Source organism: Panulirus ornatus, chromosome 7 (assembly GCF_036320965.1).
Source record: "Panulirus ornatus isolate Po-2019 chromosome 7, ASM3632096v1, whole genome shotgun sequence".
Classification (NCBI taxonomy): domain Eukaryota; kingdom Metazoa; phylum Arthropoda; class Malacostraca; order Decapoda; family Palinuridae; genus Panulirus; species Panulirus ornatus.
The window spans coordinates 15,750,325-15,765,311 of record NC_092230.1 but is presented as its reverse complement, the minus strand read 5'-3'; the positions used below and the strand labels follow the sequence as shown (position 1 = coordinate 15,765,311).

Below are 14,987 nucleotides of genomic sequence, written 5' to 3'. Positions count from 1 at the left end.
ATAATAAAAAAAATTATAAATATATATATATATATATATATATATATATATATATATATATGCAAAAAAAGGAAAGTGATACACGATAAGTTCCCAAGTGCACATTCGTGTAATGATCACATCATCAGGGGAGATACAAGAATGAGGTAGAAGACGTAGAACAGTCAGTTGATGTACAAGGAAGAGACGTAGCTAAGACGCCATTGGTAAACAAGCGTTACCGGATGGTGGTGTACGGGTTGGTGGTGTTCGGGTCTGGCATTATGCCTGTCATAAAATTTTATTCTGCGGACAAGAAAGAGAACTGTTTATAAATTTTGCTTATAAAAAAGCTATCCAATTTGTATAGCCCTTCACTAACATTAATGTTACAATTCTTTATGCATTTGATAATAAAAGATTCAATTATATTTCTCGTGGTAAGGGAATAACATTTTATAATTAAATTGGTCTTACTCCAGTCAAAGCATTTGAATCTTGTCCTGGTCTTATACTATATTAATGTTGCTTAAGTCTAACATAAAAATCCTCACCAGTCTGCCCAACATACAACATATCACAATTTTTACAAGGTATTGTGTAAACACAGCCCGCAGTGAGTTGTTTTTCATTAAGATATTCTTTATTGTATTGTTATTGCTGAAGGCTACCTGGAAAGTAATGTAAAATTATCCTTAAAAGGGAGAACTGAAAGATTCTTGGTATCAAGGGGAGGCTTGGGTATAACTTTAGAAAATGACTTCATTGCCAACTTAAGGGATTCATCAATGAAAGATCTAGGATGTGTTGACATGGACCTAAGAGAATATATCTTCTCAAACTCACCATCAATAAACTCTGACCTGCATATACGTAATGCTCCAAGGAACATCGACTGGAATGATGATAATTTAACTCCGTCATGTTGAGCTGAGTAATAATGAATATATGAACAAACATTGGTGGGTTTTCTGTATATAGTAAACTTAAAAAACATTTCAGTCCCTGTGGATCATGCAATCTAAAAATGGTAACATGCAATTATTCTAAACCTCTACCAGCTCCAAAGTCTGCCTTTAATGATTGATCAAATTGAGTATAAAAGACTTTGTATTTCAGTTTAATGGCGAATATCATTCTCAGAAATTTAGTATGGTGATGGGTAACCTTCTCTTACCAATTCAGTTATTAACTGTAACTCCTTTACCACGAAAAATATCACTGAATTTTCTATTATCAAATACACAAAGAATTGTAACATTAATGTTAGTGAAGGTCTATATAAATTGGATAGCTCTATTGTAGGCAAAATACGTAAACAGTTCCCTTTCTTGTCCAATTAATAAAAATTTTATGACAGGCATGATGCTAGACCCGATCACCACCATCTGGTAATGCGTCAGAGCTCCGTCTCTTCCTTGATCATCAACTGGCTGTTCTAAGTCTTCCATATCATTCTTATAACTTCCCTGACGATGTGATCATTACACGAAAGTGCACTTAGGAACTTATCGTGTTTCATTTTCTTGTGGTCATACGCATATCCTAGATCACGCGCACTACTGTGACCTCTTGCAAATGAGAGTTGGGGTGAGAAAGTATCATTAGATTTTAGGGAGGATAAAAAGATGTTTTGAAAGTAGGTGAATAAAGTGCGTACAAGAGAACAAATGGGAACATCAGTGAAGGGGGCAAATGAGAAGGTAATAACAAGTAGTGGTGAAGTGAGAAGGAGATGGAGTGAGTATTCTGAAGGTTTGTTGAATGTGTTTGATGACAGAGTGGCAGACATAAGGTGTTTTGGTCTCGGTGGCGTGCGAAGTGAGAGGGTCAGGGAGAATGATTTAGTAAACAGAGAAGAGGTAGTGAAAGCTTTGCGGAAGATGAAAGCCGGCAAGGCGGCGGGTTTGGATGGTATTGCAGTGGAATTTATGAAAAAAAGGGGGTGACTGTGTTGTTGACTGGTTAGTGAGGATATTCAGTGTATGTATGTATGGTTCATTGTGAAGTGCCTGAGGATTGGCGGAATGCATGCATAGCGCCATTGTACAAAGGTAAAGGGGATAAAGGTGAGTGTTCAAATTACAGAGGTATAAGTTTGTTGAGTATTCATGGGAAGTTATATGGAGGGGGGGGGGGTTATTGATTAAGAGGGTGAAGGCATGTACAGAGCATCAGATTGGGGAAGAGCAACGTGGTTTCAGAAGTGGGAGAGGATGTGTGGATCAGGTGTTTGCTTTGAAGAATGTATGTGAGAAATACTAAGAAAACAGATGGATTTGTATGTAGCATTTATGGATCTGGAGAAGGCATATGACAGAGTTGATAGAGATGCTCTGTGAAAGGTATTAAGAGTATATGGTCTGGGAGGCAAGTTGTTAGAAGCAGTGAAAAGTTTTTATCGAGGATGTAAGGCATGTGTGCGTGTAGGAAGAGAGGAAAGCAATTGGTTCGCAGTGAATGTCGGTTTGCGGCAGGGGTGCGTGATGTCTCCATGGTTGTTTAATTTGTTTAATGGGTTGTTAGGGAGGTGAATGCAAGAGTTCTAGAGAGAGGGGCAAGTATGCAATCTATTGTGGATGAGAGAGCTTGGGAAGTGAGTCAGTTGTTGTTCGCTGATGATTCAGCACTTTGGCTGATTCGGGTGAGAAACTGCAGAAGCTGGTGACTGAGCTTGGTAAAGTGTGTGAATGAAGAAAGCCGGGAGTAAATGTGAATAAGAGCAAGGTTATTAGGGACAGTAGTTTTCAGGGACAGGTCAATTGGGAGATAAGTTTGAATGGAGAAAAACTGGAGGAAGTGAAGTGTTTTAGATATCTGGAAGTGGATTTGGCAGCGAGGTAACGCAAGGAAACAGACGAGAGAATGGCCCAAAAGGTGGGGCCAGCGCGTAGCGGTCAACACAGGAAAGTGTCATGAGTTACGAGGAAGGAATCGTGTGAGTTACGTGCTGTCACATGTGAGCCAGAGAGAACATACGCTGGCTGAGTGAGTGGACAGCAGCTCGCGGTATCCAAGCGGTATCCCGGTAACACGACATTTCGCCCGAAATAGCGCTAGCGCGCAGGGAAGGAGAGAGAGAGAGAGAGAGAGAGAGAGAGAGAGAGAGAGAGAGAGAGAGAGAGAGAGAGAGAGAGAGAGAGAGAGAGAGAGTTCATCAGGCAGCCAACCCTCCTTAATTAACCACAGCCAAAAGCCCCAGCTCGACCGAGACCAGTGCATCACTTGCTGATTATATGTGACACTATCTCTACACCCAACGCTGCCCACACCTGACACTATCTCTACACCCACCACTGCCCACACCTGACACTATCTCTACACCCACCACTGCCCACACCTGACACTATCTCTACACCCACCACTGCCCACACCTGACACTATCTCTACACCCACCACTGCCCACACCTGACACTATCTCTACACCCAACGCTGCCAACACCTGACACTATCTCTACACCCACCACTGCCCACACCTGACACTATCTCTACACCCACCACTGCCCACACCTGACACTATCTCTACACCCACCACTGCCCACACCTGACACTATCTCTACACCCATCACTGCCCACACCTGACACTATCTCTACACCCACCACTGCCCACACCTGACACTATCTCTACACCCAACACTGCCCACACCTGACACTATCTCTACACCCACCACTGCCCACACCTGACACTATCTCTACACCCACCACTGCCCACACCTGACACTATCTCTACGCCCACTACTGTCCACTCCTGACACTATCTCTACGCCCACTACTGCCCACTCCTGACACTATCTCTACACCCACCACTGCCCACACCTGACACTATCTCTACACCCACCACTGCCCACACCTGACACTATCTCTACACCCACCACTGCCCACACCTGACACTATCTCTACACCCACCACTGCCCACACCTGACACTATCTCTACACCCACCACTGCCCACACCTGACACTATCTCTACACCCACCACTGCCCACACCTGACACTACACCCAACAATGCCCACACCTGACACTATCTCTACACCCAACACTGCCCACACCTGACACTATCTCTACACCCACCACTGCCCGCATCTGACACTATCTCTACACCCACCAGTGCCCACACCTGACACTATACACCCACCACTGCCCACACCTGACACTATCTCTACACCCACCACTGCCCACACCTGACACTATCTCTACACCCACCACTGCCCACACCTGACACTATCTCTACACCCAACACTGCCCACACCTGACACTATCTCTACACCCAACACTGCCCACACCTGACACTATCTCTACACCCAACACTGCCCACACCTGACACTACACCCAACAATGCCCACACCTGACACTATCTCTACACCCACCACTGCCCACACCTGACACTATACACCCACCACTGCCCACACCTGACACTATCTCTACACCCAACACTGCCCGCACCTGACACTATCTCTACACCCACCACTGCCCACACCTGACACTATCTCTACACCCACCACTGCCCGCACCTGACACTATCTCTACACCCACCACTGCCCACACCTGACACTATCTCTACACCCAACACTGCCCACACCTGACACTATCTCTACACCCAACACTGCCCACACCTGACACTATCTCTACACCCACCACTGCCCACACCTGACACTATCTCTACACCCACCACTGCCCACACCTGACACTATCTCTACACCCACCACTGCCCACACCTGACACTATCTCTACACCCAACACTGCCCACACCTGACACTATCTCTACACCCAACACTGCCCACACCTGACACTATCTCTACACCCACCACTGCCCACACCTGACACTATCTCTACACCCACCACTGCCCACACCTGACACTATCTCTACACCCAACAATGCCCACACCTGACACTATCTCTACACCCACCACTGCCCACACCTGACACTATACACCCACCACTGCCCACACCTGACACTATCTCTACACCCAACACTGCCCACACCTGACACTATCTCTACACCCACCACTGCCCACACCTGACACTATCTCTACACCCACCACTGCCCACACCTGACACTATCTCTACACCCAACACTGCCCACACCTGACACTATCTCTACACCCAACACTGCCCACACCTGACACTATCTCTACACCCAACACTGCCCACACCTGACACTATCTCTACACCCAACACTGCCCACACCTGACACTATCTCTACACCCAACACTGCCCACACCTGACACTATCTCTACACCCACCACTGCCCACACCTGACACTATCTCTACACCCACCACTGCCCACACCTGACACTATCTCTACACCCAACACTGCCCACACCTGACACTATCTCTACACCCACCACTGCCCACACCTGACACTACACCCAACAATGCCCACACCTGACACTATCTCTACACCCAACACTGCCCACACCTGACACTATCTCTACACCCAACACTGCCCACACCTGACACTATCCTATATCTGACACTGTTCCACACCCAGCGCTACCCGCACGTGAGAAGGTCCTACACTAAATAATGTACCAAACCGGGCACTGTCCTGCACTTCTCACGGCACTTTCCCACAACTGGCAGTCTTACATATGGCATTGTCCCACACCGAACTCTGTCCTAAAGCTAGTACTCTCCTACCGCTGGCACTATCCTACAGCTGACACTGTCCCACACCTGGCACTCTCCTACAGCTGACACTGTCCCACATCCGGTACTGTCCCACACCTGACACTCTCCTACAGCTGGCACTAACTCATATCAAGTACAGTCCTACACTATGAACGGCACTACCACACAGCTGGAATAGTCCCACAGCTAACACTGTCCCATATCCGGCACTGCCTCACACCTGACACTGTCTCACATCTGGCAGTGTCTTAAACCTCCCATAGCACAAACCCACATCTGGCACCCTCCCACACCTAACACAAACCATGACACTACTACACACCTGGCATTGACCAACACCAGGTACTGCCCCACACAAACCACGACACTACTACACCTGGCACTGACCCACACCAGGTACTGCCCCACACTAACCATGACACTACTACACACCTGGCACTGACCCACACCAGGTACTGTCCCACACTAACCACGACACTACTACACACCTGGCACTGACCCACACCAGGTACTGCCCCACACTAACCACGACACTACTACACACCTGGCACTGACCCACACCAGGTACTGTCCCACACTAACCACGGCTCTACTACACACCTGGCACTGACCCACACTAACCATGGTACTACTACACACCTGGCACTGACCCACACCAGGTACTGCCCCACACAAACCATGACACTAATACACACCTGGCACTGACCCACACCAGATACTGTCCCACACTAACCACGGCACTAATACACACCTGGCACTGATCCACACCAGGTACTGCCCCACACTAACCATGACACTAATACACACCTGGCACTGACCCACACCAGGCACTGCCCCACACTAACCACGACACTAATACACACCTGGCACTGACCCACACCAGGTACTGCCCCACACTAACCATGACACTACTACACACCTGGCACTGACCCACACCAGGTACTGCCCCACACTAACCACGACACTACTACACACCTGGCACTGACCCACACCAGGTACTGTCCCACACTAACCACGGCACTACTACACACCTGGCACTGACCCACACTAACCACGGCACTACTACACACCTGGCACTGACCCACACCAGGTACTGCCCCACACTAACCATGACACTAATACACACCTGGCACTGACCCACACAGGTACTGCCCCACACTAACCACGACACTACTACACACCTGGCACTGACCCACACCAGGTACTGCCCCACACTAACCACGACACTACTACACACCTGGCACTGACCCATACCAGGTACTGTCCCACACTAACCACGGCTCTACTACACACCTGGCACTGACCCACACTAACCATGGCACTACTACACACCTGGCACTGACCCACACCAGGTACTGCCCCACACAAACCATGACACCAATACACACCTGGCACTGACCCACACCAGGTACTGCCCCACACAAACCACGACACTAATACACACCTGGCAATGACCCACACCAGGTACTGCCCCACACAAACCACGACACTAATACACACCTGGCACTGACCCACACCAGGTACTGCCCCACACAAACCACGACACTAATACACACCTGGCACTGACCCACACCAGGTACTGCCCAAACACAAACCATGGCACTACTACACACCTGGCACTGACCCACACCAGGTACTGCCCAAACACAAACCACGGCACTAATACACACCTGGCACTGACCCACACCAGGTACTGCCCAAACACAAACCATGGCACTACTACACACCTGGTACTGACCCACACCAGGTACTGCCCCACACAAACCACGGCACTACTACACACCTGGCACTGACCCACACCAGGTACTGCCCAAACACAAACCATGGCACTACTACACACCTGGTACTGACCCACACCAGGTAATGCCCCACACAAACCACGGCGCTACTACACACCTGGCATTGACCCACACCAGGTACCGCCCAAACACAAACCACGGCACTACTACACACCTGGCACTGACCCACACCAGGTACTGCCCCACACAAACCATGACACTACTACACACCTGGCACTGACCCACACCAGGTACTGCCCCACACAAACCACGACACTAATACACACCTGGCACTGACCCACACCAGGTACTGCCCAAACACAAACCATGGCACTACTACACACCTGGTACTGACCCACACCAGGTAATGCCCCACACAAACCACGGCGCTACTACACACCTGGCATTGACCCACACCAGGTACCGCCCAAACACAAACCACTGCACTACTACACACCTGGCACTGACCCACACCAGGTACTGCCCCACACAAACCATGACACTACTACACACCTGGCACTGACCCACACCAGGTACTGCCCCACACAAACCACGACACTAATACACACCTGGCACTGACCCACACCAGGTACTGCCCCACACAAACCACGGCACTACTACACACTTGGCACTGACCCACACCAGGTACTGCCCCACACTAACCACGGCACCACTCCAGTACTACTCTAGGACCACAGTCCTACAGCAGCACAGACCACAGCTCCTGCCTCAGGGGAGGACCACAGTACTGCAGCAGAAAAGACCACCGCTCCTGCCTCAGGGGAGGACCACAGTACTACAGCAGCACAGACCACCGCTCCTGCCTCAGGGGAGGACCACAGTACTACAGCAGCACAGACCACCGCTCCTGCCTCAGGGGAGGACCACAGTACTACAGCAGCACAGACCACCGCTCCTGCCTCAGGGGAGGACCACAGTACTACAGCAGCACAGACCACCGCTCCTGCCTCAGGGGAGGACCACAGTACTACAGCAGCACAGACCACCGCTCCTGCCTCAGGGGAGGACCACAGTATTACAGCAGCACAGACCACCGCTCCTGCCTCAGGGGAGGACCACAGTACTACAGCAGCACAGACCACCGTGACACAGACGGATTTCTTAGAGGGGAAACACACACACACACATACACACACACACACATACACACACGGGTCAGGACACAGCTCACGGGTACGTATGCAAATACGGCTCCGGAGGTGTGATTAGACTCGTTAAGGTAAAGGGGGAAATACGGGGTGTGTGTGTGTGTGTCTCCACCTCCCCTCATGACACTGCAGAAGACCCAGTGGTCTGCTGCCACCTGCATTCCACTGGAAGTAAACCTTTAACGTAAATGAGTCTTGCAAGAGAATCAACATATATTGAAATTCTCCGTCTTGGTTGAACCTCAGTAACATCTTGACCCTCAAACGGGCAACGAATAGATAAAAAGACAATCATAAAAAGAGAAAATCCAAGATAAACAAACACACAAACAGCCACAGTGGGTGAGGTCAAGGAGGGAATACTGATCAAACAACTACGTAATGTTGTTTGCACACTTGACCACTGCACTCCCTCAAGACAAACACAAAAATGGTATATATATATATATATATATATATATATATATATATATATATATATATATATATATATATATATATGTATATATATATATATATATTTTATACTATTCGCCATTTCCTGCGTTAGCAAGGTAGCGTTAAGAACAGAGGACTGGACCTTTGAGGGAACATCCTCACCTGGCCCCCTTCTCTGTTCCTTCTTTTGGAAAAAAAAAAAAAAGAAAAAAAAAAAAGGTAGAAGCCTTGGTAATAAGGATGACTTCAGCGTGGTGTCTACCGGAGATGGCAGCCAGAGGGAAGGACGAACCTGAGGGAAGAACGAACCAGAGGGAAGGACGAACCTGAGGGAAGAACGAACCAGAGGGAAGGACGAACCTGAGGGAAGGACGAACCTGAGGGAAGAACGAACCAGAGGGAAGGACGAACCTAAGGGAAGAACGAACCAGAGGGAAGGACGAACCAGAGGGAAGGACGAACCTGAGGGAAGAACGAACCAGAGGGAAGGACGAACCTGAGGGAAGAACGAACCAGAGGGAAGGACGAACCTGAGGGAAGGAACCTGAGAGAAGGACGAACCTGAGGGAAGGACGAACCTGAGGGAAGGACGAACCTGAGGGAAGAACGAACCAGAGGGAAGGACGAACCTGAGGGAAGAACGAACCAGAGGGAAGGACGAACCAGAGGGAAGGACGAACCTGAGGGAAGGACGAACCAGAGGGAAGGACGAACCTGAGGGAAGGACGAACCAGAGGGAAGGACGACCCTGAGGGAAGAACGAACCAGAGGGAAGGACGAACCTGAGGGAAGGACGAACCTGAGGGAAGGACGAACCTGAGGGAAGGACGAACCAGAGGGAAGGACGACCCTGAGGGAAGAACGAACCAGAGGGAAGGATGAACCTGAGGGAAGGACGAACCTGAGGGAAGGACGAACCTGAGGGAAGGACGAACCTGAGGGAAGGACGAACCTGAGGGAAGAACGAACCAGAGGGAAGGACGAACCTGAGGGAAGAACGAACCTGAGGGAAGGACGAACCTGAGGGAAGGACGAACCTGAGGGAAGGACGAACCTGAGGGAAGGACGAACCTGAGGGAAGGACGAACCTGAGGAAAGGACGAACCAGAGGGAAGAACGAACCAGAGGGAAGGACGAACCAGAGGGAAGAACGAACCAGAGGGAAGGACGAACCTGAGGGAAGGACGAACCTGAGGGAAGAACGAACCTGAGGGAAGGACGAACCTGAGGGAAGGACGAACCTGAGGGAAGGACGAACCTGAGGGAAGGACTAGCCTGAGGGAAGGACGAACCTGAGGGAAGGACGAACCTGAGGGAAGGACGAACCTGAGGGAAGGACGAACCTGAGGGAAGGACGAACCTGAGAGCAAGAATATCATGTGGCATAAGACGAGGGTCACCAACACACACACACCCTCCACTGACCCGGAGGTCAGGGAGGTCAAGTGGTGCGATGGTCGGGCGGATGATAATACATACATACATAATACATACATACACACACGCAGGTGAACCACATGTAAACACACGAGAGAGATACTGGGGGTCAAGTGATGAAGTGAGGAAACACTGAGTGTGGGGAGATTAAAAGTGGCTACTGAGATACCAGGTGACTCAGTGTGTGTGTGTGTCTCCAGAGAGGAAGATGAAGTAACAAGAAAGGAGAAATGATAAGGACAAGATGGATGGGTCGTGGTGATACAAGGGGGAAACATCTATGTTGCTGGTCCATTCCAACAGTAAGGGCAGGGTGGAGGAACCCGCAGCATAATGTATGATATATTACAATCCTCACAGGAGTTTGGACGACTTGGAATTAAAAATGAAGTAGAAAAAACCAAGACACCAATGAAGGAAGGATCAGGATGGCACAGGAAGAAGGAAAACACACACACACACCACACACACACACACACACACACACACACACACACACACATACACACACACACACACCACACACACACACACACACACACACACACACACACACACACACATACACACACACACACACCACACACACAGACACACACACAGACACACACACACACACACAGAATCACGACGGGTGACACACCCTCACTATGAGATGGTATGTCTCGCGCGAGCAGCGTGGATCAGACAGGCGCAGTACACCACATGGAACAAACAAACGAATCATACCAAGCAAGATTATGATTCTGTAGCAAACGAGGACGTGAAAAGGGCCAGAGGAAAACCCGCTCTCAAACTGAGGATATAATCGTGGAAAGTAAACAAACTGAAACAATTTCCCCGAGATAACAAAACTGGGAAATGGAATCCTTCAGCCATGATTTTGTGTGGCAGGCTCAACCAGACGTACAATATGATCCTCGGGATCATATCAGTGAAGACAGAGAGAGAGAGAGAGAGAGAGAGAGAGAGAGAGAGATGGTAAGGTTAGAAGGGAAGGATAAGGGGCAACAGGAGATGCCAGGAAGGAGAGGAGCGTAGGCCAGCATAGTGGAGGAGGAAGCAAGAGGCAGTTAGCCAGCAGAGAGGCATTGGGTGGGGTCGTATACGAGGGCAAGATATAAGGAAGGAGGAACAGATAAACTTGGAGGAGGAATGTTGTGGACGAGGCAGGAGATACGCCATCTCAAACTTCTTTACAAACTCATCTGCAGTAATTTGTCGGTTAAAGAGCAGCTTAACAAGGTGAGAGGATTGAGATGGAAGAGTTGTAGAGAAGAGACGTAGAGACATGACAACCGCGAGAGAAATAACCAATGCGAGCGAGATTCAACACCGGAGGTGGGGTGGAAGACGACTTAAAAGCCATTCAAGAAATTCGAAACGACCTAAGTACACTACTAAACGACTCTGACCTACGTATACATACACTCTGGTTTCTATGATGTTAATCCAGAACCACTGAAGAAATATGCAGATACACTTGACCAGCTGCTGGAGATAGTGATGAGTATGTTGACTGAGGAAAGTCAAGTACCAAAGCAGATGAGGAGAGCAAAAGTCGTACCTGTCTTTTAAGAAAGGAGATCGCGAAATTATGCTTAACTGCAGACCGGTTCTCAGATGAAAGAATTTGGTCAACAGAACCCTGGAATGGATGGTCAGAAACCAAATGCGTTACCACTAACGAAGGAAAAACTACGCGAGAATCAAAACAGATTCTGGGAAGCAAATCGTCCAAAAGTGCCACAGACTTCCACGAGAGAGTGAGCTCAGTTTTAGACAGAAGAGGCAGCTGGGTGAAATGTATGGTCTTGGACTGCCAGACAGCCGTTGACATTGTACCATTTGGATATTTCATATAGGGATACAAATAAATTCTTTCTTTTTGATTGGAAGGGAACATGGACGAGGTGTGGTTCCAAGATGAGTTGGGGGTCGCACGTTTGGTGTAGCGGAGGTCGACCCCGCCGCCACTGAGCATCTGAATGACGTCACGGTCGCCACCACTGAGCATCTGAATGACGTCACGGTCGGTCGGTCGGTACAGACACATGAGAACTGCAACAACATACAAGGGGACCTGGTCAAACCATAAATTTAATCTTACGCAAGTCTGATGAAATCTAACCCATATGAAACGTCAACTAATGACGACTGGACAGAAGGAATACCTAGATAAAAAAAAAAAAAAAATTATCAGGTTATCATGAACTGCAGGAACGGACGTGAGTGTAGCATCTAAGAATATGGCTATATCATCAAACTCTCCACAACGTACAGCAAGTCTGAAGTGAATTATATTTCTCAAGCTTTTATCACATCATCTCAGAGAAGCGTACAGAAATGATAAAGAAGGTTTAGAAGAAGAAGCCAACAGTAAATGGTACTACACACGACAGGGCAGAGGTACGAGAACTTAGAGGCAAAAGGAAGTGTCCGCAGTGGAAGAGAGATGAATAAGGGGTGACTTGACCACCACCTTCTATGTGTCGAAAGCAATGTGATGATTTTACTCATCAACGAGATATGTTGTCATCACAGAGCAACCTGAGGCCATAACTTGAAACACGACACTTGATGATGTCAATATGTGTTCTTCCTGTACCCCGGGAGAGTGAGTGGTGACACCGTGTGTGTGTGTGTGTGTGTGTGTGTGTGTGTGTGTGTGTGTGTGTGTGTGTGTGTGTATACACGAGGATAACACGGTGGTACAACGGTAGAGAAGGACCAAGAGATGAGAGACCTCATCAGGGTAGAACCTCCCTCCCTCCTTCCCTCCATGTACTGTACAAACTGGTAATACCACACACCCTTACCCTGGCTGTGTCTGTCTGTCTGTCTCTCTCTCTGTCTACTTCAGTGTCGTCTGTCCCACCCGCCGTCCACTGACGCCCTCCGTCTGACATCCCGTCAATCCCCACTACTGTCCGGGAAGCCAGCCACCCCTCCCCCTTCATCCCTCCCAATTAGACATTAGCTTAATTGCTCGTCTGGCTGGGACCAGTCTGGGTGGTGCCGACCCAACGTTACTTCATCTGGTTTATAGCGACTCCTGGGCCGGGGCGGGGCGGGGCGGGGCGGGGCGGGGCGGGGCGGGGCGGAGGAGGGGTGGAGGAGGAGAGGGGAAAGAAGACGGAAGCTAAAACGAGAGGGAAAGGAGAAGGGGAAGCCCAGGGGCATGCAGGGGAAGAGGAGGGGAGAGGCTGACGGGAAGGGGACTGAAAGGGAAAGTGTAGGGAAAGGGGAGGAGTTCCGTGGGAGCTGGACGGAAAGGGGAGGAGAGGGCGAGCTGGAGGGACAGGGGGGGGGGGGGGGGGAGAAGTGATGGAGGAGCAGTGGGTGGAATAAAGTTATATGCCTTACGTGGGGAGCTTAACATGTCCTGCGTCAGACGGAGAGTAACCTCCCCATGTGGGGAGCTTACCATGGCCTGCGTCAGACGGAGAGTAACCTCCCCATGTGGGGAGCTTACCATGTCCTGCGTCAGACGGAGAGTAACCTCCCCATGTGGGGAGCTTACCATGTCCTGCGTCAGACGGAGAGTAACCTCCCCATGTGGGGAGCTTACCATGGCCTGCGTCAGACGGAGAGTAACCTCCCCATGTGGGGAGCTTAACATGGCCTGCGTCAGACGGAGAGTAACCTCCCCATGTGGGGAGCTTAACATGGCCTGTGTCAGACGGAGAGTAACCTCCCCATGTGGGGAGCTTAACATGGCCTGTGTCAGTCACCTAACTACCCCCCCCCCCCCCGTGGGAGGGATGACGTCCTGGTCATAATGAGGCTCAAAATGGACATGATAATGATAATAATAATAATAATAATAATAATAATGATAATAATGATTATAATTATAATGATGATAATGATAATAAAAATAGTGTGTGAGTGTGTGTGAGTTTGTGTGTGTGTGTGTGTGTGTGTGTGTGTGTGTGTGTGTGTGTGTGTGTGTGTGTGTATGCGTGTATGTGAGTGTGAGAGAGAGAGAGAGAGAGAGAGAGAGAGAGAGAGAGAGAGAGAGAGAGAGAGAGAGAGAGAGAGAGAGAGAGAGAGAGAGTATGAGTGTGTGTGTGTGTTAGGTAACAGCCGTACGTACACACCTCCCGACGTACGTCTGAGCCAACGTTATAAGATCATGCTAATGCTCTACGTTGATCAGACGTCCACGTCGTGCTAATGAACTGGTGAATAATTCATGTGAGCGGAACATCCATCATGTCATTATAAGAAGAACGTGAGAAAAAAAGGTGCTCCAGTTTTCGTTAAAAAGGTCCGTAAAAAATGTCATGGGAATCACCTTCACTTTGTAAGAAAAATAGAATGAAAAAAATATGTTCAAATTACGAACGTTTTCCCATCACAACTGGTGACGACAAATGACCCGGTCAGTGAACACGAAGAAAAAAAAACATCACCTCCGGGGGAAACTAATTCCCTGCCCAGTAAAAACGTTCGCCCAGATAAATGAGAGGCAGGTGTGAGCCACGATGTGGTGCGCTCTGCCACTAGTTTAGTCTTAGGTCGCACGGGAGTCCGTCATAGCCGGTATGCCC

General features: G+C 49.2%; 1 protein-coding gene across 1 annotated transcript in view; it reads left to right on the top strand.

Annotated features, from left to right (window-relative positions):
* Positions 1-14,987, top strand: part of LOC139749429 (uncharacterized) — a 497,430-nt gene that overhangs the window by 86,063 nt on the left and 396,380 nt on the right. The window lies entirely within an intron of this gene.